This window comes from Camelus ferus, chromosome 8, assembly GCF_009834535.1.
Source record: "Camelus ferus isolate YT-003-E chromosome 8, BCGSAC_Cfer_1.0, whole genome shotgun sequence".
Taxonomy (NCBI): Eukaryota; Metazoa; Chordata; class Mammalia; order Artiodactyla; family Camelidae; genus Camelus; species Camelus ferus.
Genome location: NC_045703.1, coordinates 43,022,881 through 43,042,074, shown reverse-complemented (window position 1 = coordinate 43,042,074; position 19,194 = coordinate 43,022,881).

Below are 19,194 nucleotides of genomic sequence, written 5' to 3'. Positions count from 1 at the left end.
ATTTTGCAAGACATTGTTCTAAGTGCTGTGCGTTTATTAGCTTATAATAAACTATGAGGTAGGTACTATTGTTATTCCCATTTTACAGAAACAGGCAGGGACTGTAAGAGTTCACCTAGTACAGTTCTTCATTTTATCAATTAAGAAATAGACGTAACATGGTTAAATGACTTGCTAAGAGACTTTCTTGTTCCAGATAAAGCCAGGAATCAGAACACAGGTGTTTCCTGATCCATCAATGTTTTTAATTTAGGAAAAGTAATTTACAGCTCTTCAGTTGTTCTAGGCGTATACTTAGAACAAGTTTTCTAATGAATATTAGAATTTATATCTGTCTATCTATACATCTGTCTGCAAAACAAGAGTCAGTTAACAGGAATCCCACTTAAATGCCCTTCCAGGCCTCAGACTCTGTCTCTCACCCACACCCATAATGTTAGTCATTCAGTGAATAGTTCCATCTTTCCTTGGCCAAACCTAACTTTGATTTCTCTCTTTCTCTTATGTCCCATATCCATTTGCAAATAATCTGTTGGCTCTTCCTAGGAAGCACATTCAGAATCCAACTACTGACTGCTCCTACTGTCTCCTGTTTGGATTATTGCAGTAGCCCAGGAACTGATTTTCTTGCTTCTGTCCTTGCTTTCCTTTGAGTCTATTTTCAACACAGAGACAAAAGTAAACTTATTAAAAAGGAAGTCAGATCATACCACATCTCCGTTCAGAGTCTCCCCATGGCTTCCCAAAACAAAGTAAAAACCAAAGTCCTTAACAATGGCACTAAGACTCTCCCCTCATTAACTCCCTGACCTCACAAACTGCTTGCTTAGCTTTGTGGTCCAAAAACACTCTATGCAATCTCTCAGCCTCAGTCTCTGCAGTTGCTGTCTCCTCTCCTTGGAATGCTCTTTCCCCGAGTGGCGTCCTCCCTCTGTCTGGGCTCAGATGTTGTCTTTTCAGTCAGGCCTCTGCTTGCCACCCCATTTTAAATTGTGACATTCTCCCACTCCCAATATTTATTATTCCTCTCCCCATTTCTCTCTGATACTTCCCACAATGTAAGGGATGACTTAGTTTGCTTATTTATATTTATTGTGTTTCTCCACACTGGAACATGTGTCTCTCAAGGTCAAGAATTGGTGTTCTATTTTATATTCCAACTTCCAAGAATAGTACCTGACACATTCAGAGAGGCTCTCTGTAAATATATGTTGAATGATTGAGCGAATATGTGTGCACACATTTATATACTAAATAAAATAGAAATGAATAAAAACTTGTTATTTATCAGCGATAGTATATAGAGAAGAAAATTGAATGTATGGAATAGTATGCAGTCACCTCCACCAGCCACCTAAAAGATAATATGAGTATCTATCTCTAAGTAATACAGGACAGCACCTCTCAATATTGTCAGAATTGTTTGAAACATAATTGGTTTCCAGTCATTGTTAAAATGCCTAAACTTTCCAGTGGTTTACTTAAAGAAATAAACCAGAGCATAACAGATTCAAGGTATCTCTATAATAATGTTATTATCATTGGTATTCTATTTTGCTTCATTGAATCAAAGATAAGAGAGTTGCGAAAGACTGCTAGCGGTTGCTCATTCTTCATATCCTTCTATTTCCCACAGTATATAAAATGTGTTCATGAATACCCCACATCTCCTCCAGGCACCCACTCCTCCCCATACTGCCCTCCCAACACATGAAAATGTTTGGTGTTATTTGCTGGTCAAAATATTCTTTCTGTTTAGTTAGTATCTGAAGATGTCCACGAAAACCTGCTTGAGAAAAATCACGTGTTATAGTGAAAAATGTGTTGAAAACCATGGATGTAGCCAGTCTAGGGCAGTGGTTTTCAAAGTGTTTTCTAGGGTTCTCTGGGGGTCCTTGACATCCTTTCAGAGGGTCCCAGAGATGAAAGTTACTTGGACAATAATACATACAAAGAATCTAGCTGCCTTGTTTCTCTCTCTTTCTCGTTCTCTATCACTTTTTTCTCCCTTTTTCTCTTTTGTACAGTGGAGTTTTCCAGAGGCTATATGATGTATAATGTACCAACAGATTGAATGTAGAAGCGGATATTAGAATTTGGCTGTATTAATTAGGCCAAGCATTAGACTTGCGAAACATAAAATAATACTGCTCTTCACACTAAGTTAACTTTGTTTTGGGGTATATAGTTATTTTTTAGAAAATAATTATGTACTTATGTTAACATTAATGGGCTTATTGTTTTTAATAAATTGATTTTAATTATTGAATTTGTTTTAGTGAATTTAATGAATTAATAAATATTTTAAACAGTTCTCAGTTTTAGTTTGGTAAGTATTGATAGATTAACATATATAAACAACAGTTCTTTTGAGCCTGCTATAGTTTTTAAGAGTATAGAGGGATCCCGAGGCCAAAAAGTTTGAGAACATTATTTCCAGCTTAGTCTAGAATAGTCTGGGAGTATTTCGTGCACCAGCCCTAAGCTAGATTTCTTCCCACATGCCAGCAATCATCTGATAACTGTGCACACAACTTTCTCATGTGTCTGGAAGCAGAACAAACCAGATTCAGGAATGCACCCGACATTATAGCTAGCAGATGAATAGAAACAAAGCCAAGGGAAAGTTTTAGAACTTCAACTTTTCCATTTCAGTTGAAGATTTTGCTCCAGTTGCTGATACATAGCTTGGTCTTTGTCCTACCATTTGCTGTTGTTCTACTTACAGTAATCAAATAATATATACTTTTCTAGCAGGATTCCGTTATAAATAATAGTAGAGTAGACAGTTTTGTTTAAGTTTTTTCTTTACCTAATGTGATAGTCAATGTTCTCTGTGACTGGTTCTTAGTATTTCTCCTGCAGCCCCAGAAGTTGCAACTGAATTATGAAAGTTGTATGCCTGGGAAATGGCCCAATACAAAATAGTCACTGAGTAGGATTTTATAGTTGGACTATAAAGGCAAGCATGCCTTTCCTAACCCTGATTGTGCATGTATATGATGTGAGTATTGATTTTTAGATGTCTTCAATTGACAATATTAGCTATTATAGTATGTCCAAAGACCATGCTTGTTTCATTAGACATGACCTCATTGAGCATAGTATTAAAAGATAAGAAGAAATGTTCTATTTTATTTATTGACAGAATCGTTTATTATTTTAAAGCTAGATTATTGTTTTAGTAAAACTGACACGCAGTGCACCCTATTATGGAAAGGAAGTAGCTTACAGTTATACGGGCAGCAAATATGTTTTGCAATGCCACATTTTCCTCAAAATGGTTAGGGTTTAGGAAATCAACATTAAATGGTTTTATAATCATGCATATTTCAATCTTTATTTATTTATTTATGGACTTATGTGCATATCAATGATCAGTTTAATACAATTATATCCTAAAAACGAGATATTTTTCACAGTGGTGTATCAGTTAGGGTCGAGTTTGGAAAATAAAAACCAGCTTAGGCATTTCAAACAAAGGGAATTTAATGCAGTGAATTGGCTGCAAAGGTATTATAAAACTGGAGGACCCAAAAAAAGATCAGGATACCCTGAAATCAGTAACTGCAGAAACTCCCTAATTCTCCTAAGGATGGAGGAGCAGAGGGTTTATTGATGTTCTCAGGAGCATATTCACCTGCTCCGCAAGGCTGCTGGAGCACTTCTGTATGGACTACAGTAGGAAGGCAGGACCCCGTATGCTCCCTGAGTCTGCAGGAACCAAGAAACTCATGGCCACCAGCAGTCACATACTCCACAGCTGCCAAAGGCAGGAACAGGAAAAGAATCACGTTCTCCCTCCCTCTTTCTATTTGCATATAAGTGCCTTCCGTTGGTAGAACAACACAGGAAACTGGTAGTCAGTGGATTCTGGAAAATGGCCTTTCCAGCTCCCTTAGATATAAAGCAGAGTATAAAAGTGCCAGTGTGAGGCCGAGCATCAGCAGACAAGGAATTTGCTGCTGACTAGAGATGAGTTTCCCCTTTTGTCCTTCCCCACAGTCCCTGATATCCAGAGGGGCTCCATGAGGTTCGGGGAGATGCTACTCTAGCCTGTAAGCAGAGCATGGAAACTGGATGAAGTTAATGAGTACATACCAACCCCAACCTAATGACTGTAAGATGTGGTCACTTGACGCCAGACAGTGCTATCATGTGAAATTCTGGGATTTTTACAGAAAGTGTTGGGATCCAGACAGATCCTCCCTTGGATGGCACCAACTGCAGATGTCACCCCTCGAACTGCCTCCTCCATATCATTACCATGAGGAAATCCAGCCTGAAGATGACACTGATAGATGAAGGACAGCCCGACTGAGAGGATGGCAGGGGCCTCGCCTCATTGAAGCGCGTTGAAAGGCTGTCTTTTCTCTGAACTTCACAACTGTATGAGCTCATATATAGCCCCTATGTTGTTTGTCAGTTTGAGTTTGCTTTTCCTGTAGTATTTGCAACAAGAAACAACCTGATACATTATATGATTCTCATACTCTAGCTACAAACTTTCTTCTTTTTTGCTTTCACACTTTTACAGTCCTTCTAAACTGTAAGAAGTATAAGGCAAATGTGAAAAAAAAAACTGTTCTGCGCAACTGATACATCTCTCAACCTTCCGTAGAGTACATAGATTAAAAAATGATAATGACAAGGAGAAATTGAATGAGATTTTAAGGCTGAATCTATGGATGCACAATGCACTTTGTATCTACAAGAGAATATATAACTTACATTTAAATGTCCATGTAATAATTACCAAACAGGGAAAGAGGAGGGGAAAAAAAGGAAACTCACATCCTTAGACTACAAAGAATATTTCAATGAATTTCTCAAATCAAAAATTCATCAGGTCATATTTTTCTGATGACAAGGTAACTGACCTGGCTATTAACAATAAAGTATTAAATGAGAAAAAATTCTGTATCATTTCAAAGTTTGAGGTGAAGCCTCTAAATCTTGGACCAACAATAAAATAAATATAATCTGAGACAGTTTTAAAACAAGAATAACAAGAACACATGTATTAGCATTTTTTTGGACACGGGCAAGACTAGCCTCAGAAAATTCTAGAGTCATATAATTTTTTATTACTAAAAACAGAGAACAAAGGCAATAATTTTTAAAAGGACATAAGAATACAGGAACAAAATCCTAAATATAAAAATCAAAGTAGGATCAGTAATCTAAAAGTTTTGTTTGATTTAAAAATAAATGCACAATATAATAGATAAATCTTGGGCAAATTTTACTAAGATGTAAAATACAAATAAGCAGTGTTACTAAGAATAAGCAAGAAAAAAGGCTATATATAATGGAGGAAGTTAACATTACTGGATAACACTATACTAATAAATTTGAAAATTCTAGTGACATGAGTAACTTGGAATGTACCTATCTTATTTGTACACACAGAAATTTTCCCTTCTTCTTGTGTTAACTGTGCCTGTTGCATAAAATCTTGCTGTGCTCTGAATGTTTATATCCCCCCAAAATTCTTGTTGAAATCCTAAATTCACAAAGGTGATAATATTAGTAGGTGGGGTTTTTGGGAGGAGATTAGATTATGAGGGTGAAGTCCTTATGAATGGGATTAGTGCTCTTATAAAAGATATCCTCAGAGCTCCCTAGCCCTTCCATATCACAAGGCTACAACCTGGAAGAGGGCTCTCACCCAACCATGTTGGCCTTGACCTTGGACTTAACAGCCTCTAGAACTGTGAGTAATAAGTTTCCATTGTTTGTAAGCCACGCAGTTTGTGGCATTTTGGTACAGCAGCCCAAATACACTAAGACAAATTTCTTTCCCTGGATCTTTGGTGGTTCCTTCTTGTCAGTGATGTTTCAGCCTGAAATGTCACTTCTTCAGGGAAGTTTTTTTCTGACTACTCATAATTCTCCAGCATCCCTCAGCCTGTCATTCCCTGTCATATCACATCCTTAATTACACCAAAGCATTTTGCATTATTTGATATTTTAAAAAAATATATATTTCTTGGTTTATTATCTAATTTTGCTTCTGAGAATGTAAGTTACTTGAAGCCATGTATGTCTTTACTGTTCAAAGCTTACAGACCAAAGGCATACAGTTGGTATCAATAAAAGTCTTAAATAAATAATATAATTTTTTAGGAAAATAAAAATGACTAAAATCACAAACATATACCCCATAATCATGGAATTAGTTCAAAAAATAGTTCCAAGGAATGACAGTTTTACTGTTGAGCCCTTTAAGGCTTTCAACAAATAGAACCTCTCCATGTTATATAAAATGTCTGCCAGCCCAGAAAATGATGATCACTCATTCAGGTATACATTTAGAAAACCCAAAAGAATAAGTTGTAAACTTCTTAGAACTAGAAAAAACTCAAGTCAAATATTTAGATACAAAAGAAATATTTTAAAACCTTAATATTTTCATTAAAATAGTAAAGTAAGTATTGTTTATTAAATATTTTAGTGATTTTTAAATTTTTGAATTAATAAGGATTTACTTTGAAATTAAAATTTCAAATTAAAATCTGAAAGGATGTTGTTGGAGATGGACAAGTTATTTTTAAATCGACCCAAAGCTGCAGGAAATAATAGGTAGCTACTAGTGAATGAGGGTAATGTTTGATTAACAAAGAATAAGATTTAACAAGAAAGGCTGTATTTCCAACAGTTTCAGGGAAAATTGCCTACCAGGAGAAAAAAAATCTTATATCTACCTCTTATTCTGTAAAGCAAACTGACCACACTTGTGCCATAAATGGGCCACACGTATATACTGTTTGTTGCATTGTATTTTTAAAAATCAGAAAATTTCTCATCAAAATAGAAATGTTCAAAAAAAAAAAAAAAGCTTGGGAAGAAAAAGTAAATTGGAAGATACAGCAATACTGGACCCACGTTCGCAGATGGTGGCAATTGGCATGAACAGAGGAGTGGCGGCCCCCTGGTGCTCTGTAGTTTGGCACAGTTCTACCTGCCTCCTGTTTTATGCCAGCTTGCTTCACGCATTTATGAGTGGCTCCAGTCCTGTAGCCATTTAAGATTGAAAACTCCAGATGGACCAAGAGTTTGACATGAAAGATAAAACCACGAAATAAATTAGAAGAAAACACAGGTGGATATTTAACTGGTTCTTGTGAATTGATCCAGCTCTTAGGTTATTTTTGTTAATGAATTGTAGCCTCCAAGGGTTAGAGGTGGTTGAAGATTAACTACTTCCTCACAAACTCTCTATCAGATTATAGAGAAAGCAGTTCTCAGACCAGATTCTTCCCTATAAGCAACCATTTATCCGGTTTTTATCAGAAAGCAGGCAAACATCTCATTAGGGATTAAGTCTTGGTGTCATCCCTAAGTGGACAGGATATAGGGCTCCCTAAATTCCTATATACTGTTTAAGCAAGGGAAGGAATGTCTGAAACTTTTTATACAATGTGCATATCTCAAATGCCATTAATTTCACTAATAAGAACCCATCTTACCAACAGAATCCTTTTCTACCATTCATACAGTAATCAGCAAAGGTTCTGGTGGTGATCAGAGACAAGCTAGCTGAAGCACTCTGAGTCTTTGGAGCGTGGCCTTTCTGAGTGTTATCTGGTCAGTATTTGGATGGGAAATTCTAACTAGGGCAAATAGCTACACATAACTAGTAGCTCTAGCCAAGTAACACATACATAATAGTATACTGTCTATACTCAGGTTCTTTACAGTGAGTTATAGACACCACAACCCTGGTCTTTTGCAGGAAAGCACTTTCCAAGCATAAAAGAAATGGAAGAAATTACAGAAGAGAAGGACAAAAAAAAAAAAAAAAAAAAAAAAAAGAAGAAGAAGAGAAGGACAATGTTTGGTGGCATAAAAATGGCAAACTTCTGTATATCAAAAATACCTTAAATTAAAAAGGGAGTGAAAAACTGTTAAAAATATTAGTAGCAATTACTTCCTAAGTGAAATATGTGTTCTGTTTATTATATATACATATACATAAATGTACACATTTATGGATTGTATCTATATATGTGTGTGTGTTTCTATTTTCCCCTTTGTCTTTTTAAATGTATCTCATTTACAAGAATGGTTACATGGATTTTCCACTAAATGCTTGCTTTGGACTAAGCAATTTCTTTCACTCCAGCATTCTCATCTGGCTTCTATGCTACTTCACTGCTGCTGATTCTCTTGAGTGTTACCCTGCTGGCCACAGACTGTCTACTGGTCACCACTGAGGAAACCTTATCGTGATCTTAAGCAAATAAAAAACTCCTACAGTTCAGATGACTGGTGTGTTTTGTTTTATTTTGTTTTGTTGTTGGAGGGGGCTGTTAGGGGCTGGGGTTGTCCTGTGTTTGGTTTGTTTTGGTTTTTTCGCCATGCACCGGATTTCCCACTACTCACTGAGAGGTACTTTCCATGGCATGGAAGGATTCCACAACCTCTGTCATGGACACAAGAAGCTCCAGAAAGGAGCTTATCTTTCCTCATTGTTGTTTCTGTTGCACGTCACACAGCAAACAGAAATTTCTAGCAGCCACCCCACCACAAGCAGGAATCGTTCTAGGATGACATCTTGGTGTCAGCATAATGCCTCCAGCTCCAAGCAGTGAAGAAACACCCTTCCTCTCCTAGGGAGGCTTATCTCATTTCCTACTCTAGTATTAACCACTTCCCAGAATGTCTGATCTTGAGAATATCCTTTCTGTTATTAAAAAAAAAAAAAAAATCATGGTTTTGCACCAAGGTTCAACTTGCAATCACAATGTTGTTTTACATTGGTACAATTCCCAAAATCTGGGTTATTCAGTCATGCACTGGACATCTGTTATTTAAGGCTGCCAAAAATCCATTTCCCCTTCCTTTGAAATGGTGCCCTGAATTTACATTGGGAAAACTACTCCTTCACTATTGGATGCAATCATGGAACTATCAGTGAAGATGTCCCCATTTCCCCTGGCCAAGAGATGGACATGTGACCCAAGCTATACCAATCTGATCCTTTCCTCTCCTTGGAATTTGAAACTCATGTGGAATGTGGTAAAAGGTGGAAAAAGCAGTTGGAGTGGATCATTTCCATCTGGCTGTGACTATCCATTCCTTTTTATTTTCCCCATAGAAACTCTGGCTTTTGACTTTTCCAAGACTGATTCTGAGATTGTATAAAGATGTCCCATATTCTTCAATCCTCCAATATGCTCCTCTTTGCTTGTTAGGCTGGGTTGATTTTTGTTTCTTGTACCCAAAGAATTGTAAGTGATACAAATTCTACTCATGGTTGTGTTTTTATGTAAGTACGCTTTTTTTTTTTTCCCCTTTAAGTTTCCTGTTACTTAGTTGCATTTATCTACCAGGATAGAATTCTACATTGATCTTATCAATACCCTTTGCCCATCTGGTCTACTTCTCTGTTGAGATGCTGAATGTATCCACAGGCTGAGGCTAAGATCAGATCACTACTGGAATGTGGTTATTAAGGTAAAACGACTGTCATGACTCAAATTATAGTACTGATGCAGGAGAACAGATGTGGGGCATGAGGAGGGCTGTGTCCCAGGTCTCTGCTGAGCCCCTGGGACGTGCCCTGCCAAATGTGGGTCCTTGGCTTTGTGCAGGAAAAAATTCAAGTGAAAGCTACAGTTGAGTAAAGGTAGTTTAATTTAGAGAGATACACACTGCATAGAAGGTAAGGCAAGAGAAAGACAAGGAAAGAGGTGTGGGAATTGGTTGCTCAGGTTAAAGTAAAAGTAGGTACACACTCCATAGACAGTGCTGGCCGTCTCCAAAGAGGAGGGAACAAAAAAGGCTGCTAGGTGTGGTGTTGCCATTTTTTGTGGGCTCAGTAGCTTCCCATGCCTACAAGTGGGACCATTCCAACTGCCCTGGGGAAGGGGCTGGGATTCCCCACCGCCCATTCTTTGGCCTTTTGCTGTTAGCCTTGGGGCTGTCATGGTGCCTGCGGGCATGTTATTTATCACGCTGTTACAATGAGCATATAATGAAGCTCAAGGTCTACTAGAAGTCAAACCTCCCACCAACTTAATCCTCAAGGCCAAATGGGAGTTGAATCTTCTACCATTTTGGTGTTAAATTGCTTTCATTCCTTGAGTGGCTGTGCCCTGCCCCCTTCTGTCCTGTCTCAGAACTTTGATATTTGCTTTTTATTGCCTCAAATCAAAATAACTTTTTGAGTCTCTGATGGAAAGGGAAGAAAATGAATAAAAGTAATGACCAGTGATGTGGAGGATCTCCTTTTCGTTGTCATTGCCACCTGGCAGAAATGAATAGGCTAATGCAGGTATAATAAGGGCTAAGCTTTATGAGTTCTGGATGAAAAACTGAGTTTATCTTTGGGAAAGACACTCTCTTGTTTTGTGTCAGACTTCTTAAAAAGTGTATCTTTATGTATTTTTAAAATCTCTTTAAACACAGGTCTAAAGCAAAAATCAGATAATAGAAAAAAGAAAAAAAAAAACTTGTCTCTGCCGTGGGTTCCTGGCACAAAGCTCCTAAAATCCTTGAAATGTCCTAAGTGATAAGAGCACTGGGAGCATCTTTTGTTCTGATATTTGGTGTTTGACCCCTGTTCCTGACACAGAGTTCCTAAATCCTTTGGAATTTCCTAGGTGATAGCAGTGTCTTTTATTCTAATGAGGTGACTCTTGGTGGGCTCCTGGGAAGGGGCTGGTCACTGGAAAGATTAAGAAATGACTAGCAGCTTGGAACTTTCAGTCCCGTCCCCTATCTTCCAGGAAGGGGAGAGGTGCTGGAATCGAGTCAGTGATGATCATGCCTACACGGAAGCTTCTGTAAAATCCCAACTGTACCAGTTTCAGGGAGCTTCTGGGTTGCTGGACAAAGTGGAGGTGCTGGGAAAGTCGTGTGCCTGGAGAGAGCTTGGAGGCTCCACTCTCCTGCCCACATAACTCTCCTTATGCATCTCCTCCATCTGGTTGTTCATCTGTATTCTTTGCCATATTCTTTTATAATAAACTGGTAAACAGTAAGTAAATTGTTTTCCTAAGTTCCATGAGCTGCTCTAGAAAATTAACTGAAACCAGGAGGAGGTTATAGAAACTCTGATTTGTAGCTGATAGTTAACAACCTTGACCCTGGATTTGCTACTGGCATTCGAGGATGAGGGGCAGTCTTGTGAGACTCAGCCCTTAACCCATGGGATATGATGCTATCTCCTAGTCGATAGTGTCCGAATTGAGTTAAAATTGTAGTACATCCAGCTGGTGTCACAGAATTGCTTGGTGTGTGGAAACCCCCCACATATCTGGTGTCAGAAGTATTGAGAGGCAGTAGTGAGAGAGGAAAGGAGAAACATAGGACTAGTATAGGTTTTCCTTACACTGCCCATTTTTGGAAAAGCCATTTTCATATTTAGATATTGCATGCTTTACTCTTACACATGATTTTTAGGATTATTTCTAAATTCTGTAATTCCTGTTGGGATTATTTTGGATTCTGCTGGATCAATAGATAAATTTAGCATAGGGTTACCCAATAAAATCCAAGTTAAAATTGAATTTGAAATAAACAACATATATATATATACACATATATATGCAATAATTTTTTAGTATAAATGTATCTCATACAATATTTGGGACATAGTTACACAAAAAAGTTGTTTTATTATTTATTTAAAATTGAAGTTTAACTGAGTATTTTCTGTTTTTATTCAATAATTCTGGCAATCTAATTTGGAAGAAATGACATATTTAAAATATTGTCATTCTATTCACAAACACTCTATCCTCTCCAGACATTTAGTATTTATATCATAAAATCATTAGGTTGCATATCTTGCTGATTTTGTTAGATTTATTCCTAAGCGACTTAAAAATTTTTAAGTAAATGAGAAAACTTGTTATTGCAGAGGAATCCTATCAATTTTTGTATAGTGATCTCATATTTAGCAGCCTTGTTAAATTTTATTAAATACTTTGTCTACAAAGCAGCTTGAATTTTTGTATTTAGAATAACATCACTAAAAAGAATGAGTGTTCTCTCCTTCTAATCCATATCCTTTTATTTCTTTTCTTATTTTACTGCACAGATAGGCTCTCCAATACAACGCTGAACAGAAGTGGTAATAACAGGTATCTTAGTCTTTTCCTAAGTCAAAAAACAATAATTTTATCAAACTGTTATGTTTATTGAAGGTTTTCAATAGATAATTCTGATCAAATTAAAATTTTTCTATTTATAGTTCACTGAGGGTTAATTATTATTTTCATGAATGGGTATTTACACTTTTCAAAAATACTTTTTGTACCTATAGAGATCATCATATGGCTTTTCCCTTTTAATTTGTTAATGTGGTAAATACAGTAACAGATTTCCTGGTAGTCGCAGCTTAAGTCATGGCACACCCAGAGACAAACACACACAAGCCTTGGTGAATTCCATTTTTTCATGTTTTGTTTAGAAGGTTTTTGTCTCATGTGACATTAGCTCATAATTTTTCTTTCCTGTAGTATTTATGTCTGATTTTGGAGTGAAGGCTTTATTGGCTTTATAAAATGAAATCACTGGAAAGGAATTTCTGTTTTCACTATCCTCTAAAATAGTTTGTATAATTTTAGGTTGATCTTTTCCTTGAAAGGAAATTCTCAAACTCCAGCATGCATCATATACAGATTCATTGGCCCCACACCCCGAATTTCTAATTTAGTAAATATGAAGTGGAACTTGAGAATGTGCAGTTCCAACAAGTTTCCAGGTGATGCTGATGCTTTTGTTTGAAGGGCTCAACCTTAAGAACTACTATTTTAAACACTTTGTAAAATTCCTTTGTAAGATCTGATGGGTCGAGTTGTTTGTTTAATGGGTGAATTTGAAACTATTAATTCACTACCTTAATGACCTAGTTCTAGTCTACCTTCCTGTTGGGTAGATTTGGTAAGTTAAAGCTCTCTAAGAAATAGTCCACGTTTTCACTTGTGTTGACAAATTATTCAGGATATTCTCTTATAATGTTTTAAATCTTTAGTGATTGTGCTCTGTTTTTCAATTCTAACTTACTGTTTGTGACTTCTCTCTAGTGATGTGCTGGAGCTGGCTTGTTCCAGCTGCCCAGAGCCAACTCTGCATCTCTTCCCAATATGTGTGCAGAGCATCATGTTGGTAGATTAAAATCAGCAATAGTGGGAATGTTTACACTACGGAAATCAGAAATCTTACAAACTGGGACTTACCTCCACCCTAGAGAGAGCTATTTGCCAGCCTAACTCCCTCTCTCTCTCTCTCTTTCCCTTCCCACTTCTCCCCCTTTTTCCCTCTCATCTTCTCTCTCTTCCATCTATCTTGTTATATGTTTTCCTACTTTATTAGTTTTTTTTCAAAAAAACACTTTTTTGGTTTATTTGATTCTCTGGCTTGTATCTTTGTTTCTTATATTAACAGATATTTGATCTTAGTATTATGATTCTCCTTGTCTATTTCTAGGATTTACCCTGTTACTATTTTTCTAAGTTCTTGGATGGATGACTGACTCATAAATTCTGTTTTTCTTGTTTTGTAATATATGTATTTTAAGCCTATACTTTTTCCTCTGAAAACTGTGTCGATTGCAATCCACAAGTTTTGCTATCTGGGAGTCTGCTTGTAATTTATAACTTAATATATAATAATAAACACTACCCATTGTGATATCATCTTTCACTTATGACTTATCCAGAACTGTGCTCTTTAAGTGTCCAGACATTTGTTACTATGATTTTGATTTATTTGTTTATTTTTTAGGCTATGCATTATTGGTTTTTCATTTTGTAGCAGCGAAGTTACTGAATGTGGTACATGTTATTCATTTTTGGGCATTTGTTGAGAACACTTCGTTGTCCAGAACCTAATCAACTTTTGAAACTGTCTCATTTGAGCTTGAAAAGAATGTGCTTTCCCTAACTGTTCTCTAAATTATTAATTTTGTTGCTCCCATTAAAAAAAATTTTTTTTAACCTTAACTATCAGTAACTATGCATTAACTGTCAGTTTCTGAGAGAAGTGGGTTAAAATTTTCCACTGTGTAGCTACTTTGTCACACTTCAGTCTTCCTCTTTGCCTTTGAATCCCAGCCCCTGCTGATATAGCTGGTTGAAAACTGTGGGCCAAGATGCAGTTTCACCTTCCCTCTCTATTATTTCTTTATTTCTAGGTTTATGCTGGAGTTTTCCTGCCTTCCTCTCAAGCTGATAGTTGTACTAAGCCATTTGAAAAATATTTCATTCAGAATCTTCTTTACAGTCAGAGGGGAGCCATGTATACCAGCTCAATTTGCCATGTTTCTCATGCTCTTCTGCCATTTTCCAATTCTGCCATTAATTTATTTTAACTAAGATAAAAACTCCAACTTTCAGGTTTATTAATTCCTTTTATCTATGTCTTTGTTATTTTTGTCTACTATATTCTTTTTTCTAATCTCTTGGATTTGACCCTTTATTTTCTTGTCATTATTTTATACTAATTTTGTAAAAGCACTCAAGACTATTGATTTCTCTATGAAGAATTCTTTAAGGAGAGGTAATATGTATTGAATATCATTTTCTTAGTTTGTATTTGTAGCATTGTTCTTTGTTCTTCTGTATCTGATTTTAAAAATTTATTGAGGTTTACATGTGCAAAACTTTTTGATCAAAATTTTTTTTCTGTTTTTCCTGCTTAATTTCTGCAGAATTGAGTTGATACATAGCCATTATAAATTCTTATTCATGAGATTATTCAGTTATACCATGTATTTATAATTTTTTAATTTATTTGACCATTCATGACTGAGGATGACATGGTGCATTTATTTGCTCCTTTTGTGCTTGTGAAAATTTTTTATTTAACTATTTTGTGTTATATTTAATGGTAACTAGAAAATTGGTATTTATTCAAATGGTAGTTAAATAAATTAGTTTAAAATGTGGTGTGATATGTAAAAGATGCAGTAGTATATAAAGTTGCAGTGGCTATTAAATAGCCATTGTGACTTACTTTTTATCTCTATATATCACTTCCTATTTATAATTTTTTGTTCGAATTGTAATTTGTTCATTCAAAATTTCATAAATAAATAAAATTTTCGTTCTTTATATTTTCTACATTGTTTATTTATATATGTGGTTTGTATAAGATGATATGTATTTATATAGGTTAATCAGTTCTGAAAACAGAGACCATATATACATCTCAGATCTGTGGTACACTCACTGTGTGTCTCTTTGTCTTTTTCCTCACTGTAAAATGAAGATACTTGTAGAACCTACTTTATAGAGTTATATTAAATTTAAACACTACATTATATGTAAAGTGTTTAGCCACTGTATTATATAACCTTATATTACTTGTCTTTTATCTATGTATGTATCAAAATATATAATACAGCACTTGGAAAATAGTGAACATGCAATAACTGTTAGATCAAAAAATGAGAAAAATTATTCCTAGAGCAAATACTGACAAATTAAAAAAAAAAAAAGGAAACTAAATATACTCCAGTTTAATACCTTTGAGTCTGTGATTCATACTATTAGTGGAAATAAGTTAGGGTTTTAAAATTTAGGCAGAACATAGTTCTATTAATAACATTTGTTTTGTAGTATAGTTTATAAGGCAGTTCAAATTTCAAAAGTTTTAATTTAATTATATAAGCATTAGAAGGATACCTTTCAGTTTTGAGCAAGATAATATGGCAAAGATAGTGGTAGAGAACAATCTATTTGGCGCTGATGGGCAAGAGATCTGAGTTTATTTTAATCTAGAGTTGTATGACAACAGATCTGCAAGGCAGAATTGAGGAAAAAATGGGGAACACTGCCAAGGAATAACACATACATCTTGGTGAAAATATGAAAATCAGCAGTTTACAGAGTTTCAAATTAAATCTTTAAAAATTAAGTCCTTCACATATCTATAAATTCTCAGAAATTTAAAAGGGAAAATTAGCTTTTATTTATATTTTAAAAAATTTATAAGCACATAATTTTTTTAAAATATACTTTAAAATTTTTAACTAGAACTTTCTCTTCCAGTCAAGATGAACTAATAGGGACCAGATTTTACCCACACCCAATGTCTTAAAAAACTACAAAAAGAGACACTTGGGAAATAATAGTTTTCAGATACTGGATAGCAGACAACACAGGACTATGACCCCTGAGAGAAGGAAATAAACAGTGCAAGACATATGATTTTACCAGTTTACTGCCTAGAGACAGTTTGCATGCTGCACTACAGTTATAGGAACCCCAACAGACCAAGAATCTTGCAAAATTGAAGAGAAAAAAAGTCATTGTTTGGGGAGGCTGAGCTGGCTAGAATTTGCTGGTGAGATTACTAGAGAGAAAGGGAAAAAAAAAGAAAAGAAAAAAGAAACTGCACAAAAAGTTCCAGAGATTTTTTTAAGGGATCTTTCTTTTGAGTCTTTAGCTTAGGAGTAATCTACATATAAATAAGAGAAAAACTACCTGAGGGTCATAGAAAGAACCACCATGAAGGAGTAGGCAGAATAATTCTTCAAAATCACACAGGGATGGGAATTGTTCATGTTCTTACCAGCAAATGTGTAAAGACCATACAATACAAAGTTCATCAGATAGAATGCTCAGAAGAGTATCACCTTAGTGGGACCACATTAGCCCTAGACTGAAGGATGCTTCAGACACAACACTGTTCTGATGACCTCCTATTCAACCTGTTGATGAAGGAAGGTGTCCCCATCCCTAAATAGTATGAGATGACCAAACATATGGCACTCAATAATGGACAGAGGAGACGGCAGAGGTCTATTTGCTACATATACTCACAGTTTGGGAGTGGATGCCATATGCCATGCAAAGCCACATGGGGGCTGTACTTGGGGGCAAAATAACCCCAAAAGGCCAGGAGAAGCAGGCTTTGTAGTAACAAGAGGTATCCGTTGCTTTTTATGAGCTGTTGTAATTGGCTTGTCTGAATGATCTTATGAGGTAAAGCATGTTAGGTTGAATAGTGTATCTGGTCCAGATGATAAGAAAACTAACCAGATGTGTGGCCTTTCCCAGTGGGTGGAGGATGAACCTGATGAGAGCCAGGGAACCCAGAGTTATGATTTTGAGGCCCTGAGAGGCTCAAAGATATTAAGGCAACACTTGAAATTTTAGTTTTTACACTATAGACACATCATAATAAAGTTTAAAAGAAGGCCCAAAGTAATCTAATTATAAATAACTTAACTGTTATGTAACTTACATGTTACAACTAATATACCAGAACAAAATTCAACACAATTTAAAGGAATATAACAAAATATAGCAACTGATACCACAAAATTCACAATGTCCATTAACAATATTAAAATTAAAATTTTTCAGCAAATGAGTAGAAAAATATGACCCATAACTGCTAGAAAACTCAATCATAAAAATTAAGCCAGAAATAACAGAGGTGATGAAATCAGCAATGAGGTATAAATGTCTCTTATAAGTACAACCCTCATGTTGAAGAAGGTAGAGCAAAACATGAAATGATGAAAAGAAAATATTCTTATATGTAGAAGATATAAAAGCATCCCACATGGAACTTCTAGAGATGAAAAATACAATATCAGAGATGAAAAATGCACTGTATGGAATGAAGAACAGACTAGACACAGCAGAAGAAAAGATCAGTGAAGTTGAAGACATAGCAACATAAACTATCCACAATGAAGCAGAGAGGGAAAAAATTGATTAAAAAAAACAAAGAATCATGGTCCAGTAGGACAATATCTAGTAGTCTAATATATGTGTAATCGAAATTACAGAGGAAAGGGATGAGGTTGAGGGGGTGTCAAAAAATATGAAGAAATAATGAGTAAACATTTTCCAAATTTGATGAAAACAATAAACCCACTAATCCAAGAAGCTCAATAAAAATCACAGGAAGCAAGCATAATCAAGTTACAGAAAACCAGACAGCTACCATTAAAGCAATACCAAAAGCAGGCAAAGGCATTCCAAGAAACAAAACAAAACAAATAAGAAAAACTACTGATCAATATGTTGCATAAGCATCTACACAAAAATTCCAAATAAAATTTTAGCAAATTGAGCCTTCAAATATATTAAATGGATAATACAGCATAACCAAGTGGGCTTTATCCCAGGAATATAAGGCTGGTTTAACAAAGAATAAATCAATGTACTCACTAAATTACAAGCTAAGAAAGGAAAATCACATTGAAAACATCACAACAAACAGAAAAAGAACTTGATAAAATTCTACATTTATTTCTGATAAAAATACTCAGCAAAGAAAGAATACGAACGTACTCCCACAACCTGAAAAAAGGAAACCTGTAAAAACCTACAGCTGACATAATACTCAATGGTGAAAAAAAAAATGTTTTCCCTCTAAGGTCAGAAACAAGACATAAACATCAGTCCTTCCTAAACCCATCACTGGGAGGAAGAGCTGCATCACGACGGAACTGCATACCTGGAGTGAGTGTGTGTACATACAAGTGCTGAAGTGTTTATTGCTCAGTGATAGAATGAACAGAAAGGTCATACACCACACAACTCCTTCTCAGCTGCCAAAGAATACAGCCTTTCCATACTTCTTTTTATTTAATAACTTTTGGTTAGCTTGACAAATTGTAACAAGTGATAACTGTATTTTGGATCCCCAGTTCTACCTACCCTTAATCAAATTCCACCCAGTATTAGTCTGAAGCCATTTTGTTTCATTTTATTTTAAGGGAAAATGATTTTTAGGGGAGTTTAAGTGAAAAAAACAAAACAAAACACTGATCTGGAATAAAAAGTTCTGATTGTCATCTTCGTTCTGCCATTTAGGTAAGGCCACTTCTTGGCCTCAGTTTCTCATCCAATAAAGAAGTAAAGGGCTAGACTAAAAGACACATTATTTTCTAGTTTAGAGTTTTCAAGTAAATATTTAGAACAGTATCTCTCAACTTTAGCACGCATCAGAATCACCCAGTGAGCTTGTAAAAACACAGATTCCTAATTCCTGGATCCAGAGATTCAGAATCCAGGTAAGCTGCATTTCTGACGAGTTCTGGGGTGATCATGCTATTGTTGGTCCTTAGACTGCACTTGGAGTAGGGGTAGTCTGAACTCTAGAGATTATGCTCATTGCAATTCTGTTTCAAGACACTAGGTGATATATTTTTGGATTAAAACTAGTCAGAAATATTCCAAAAAGAAATGTGTTTGTTTCTTTATTTACTTCTGCAAA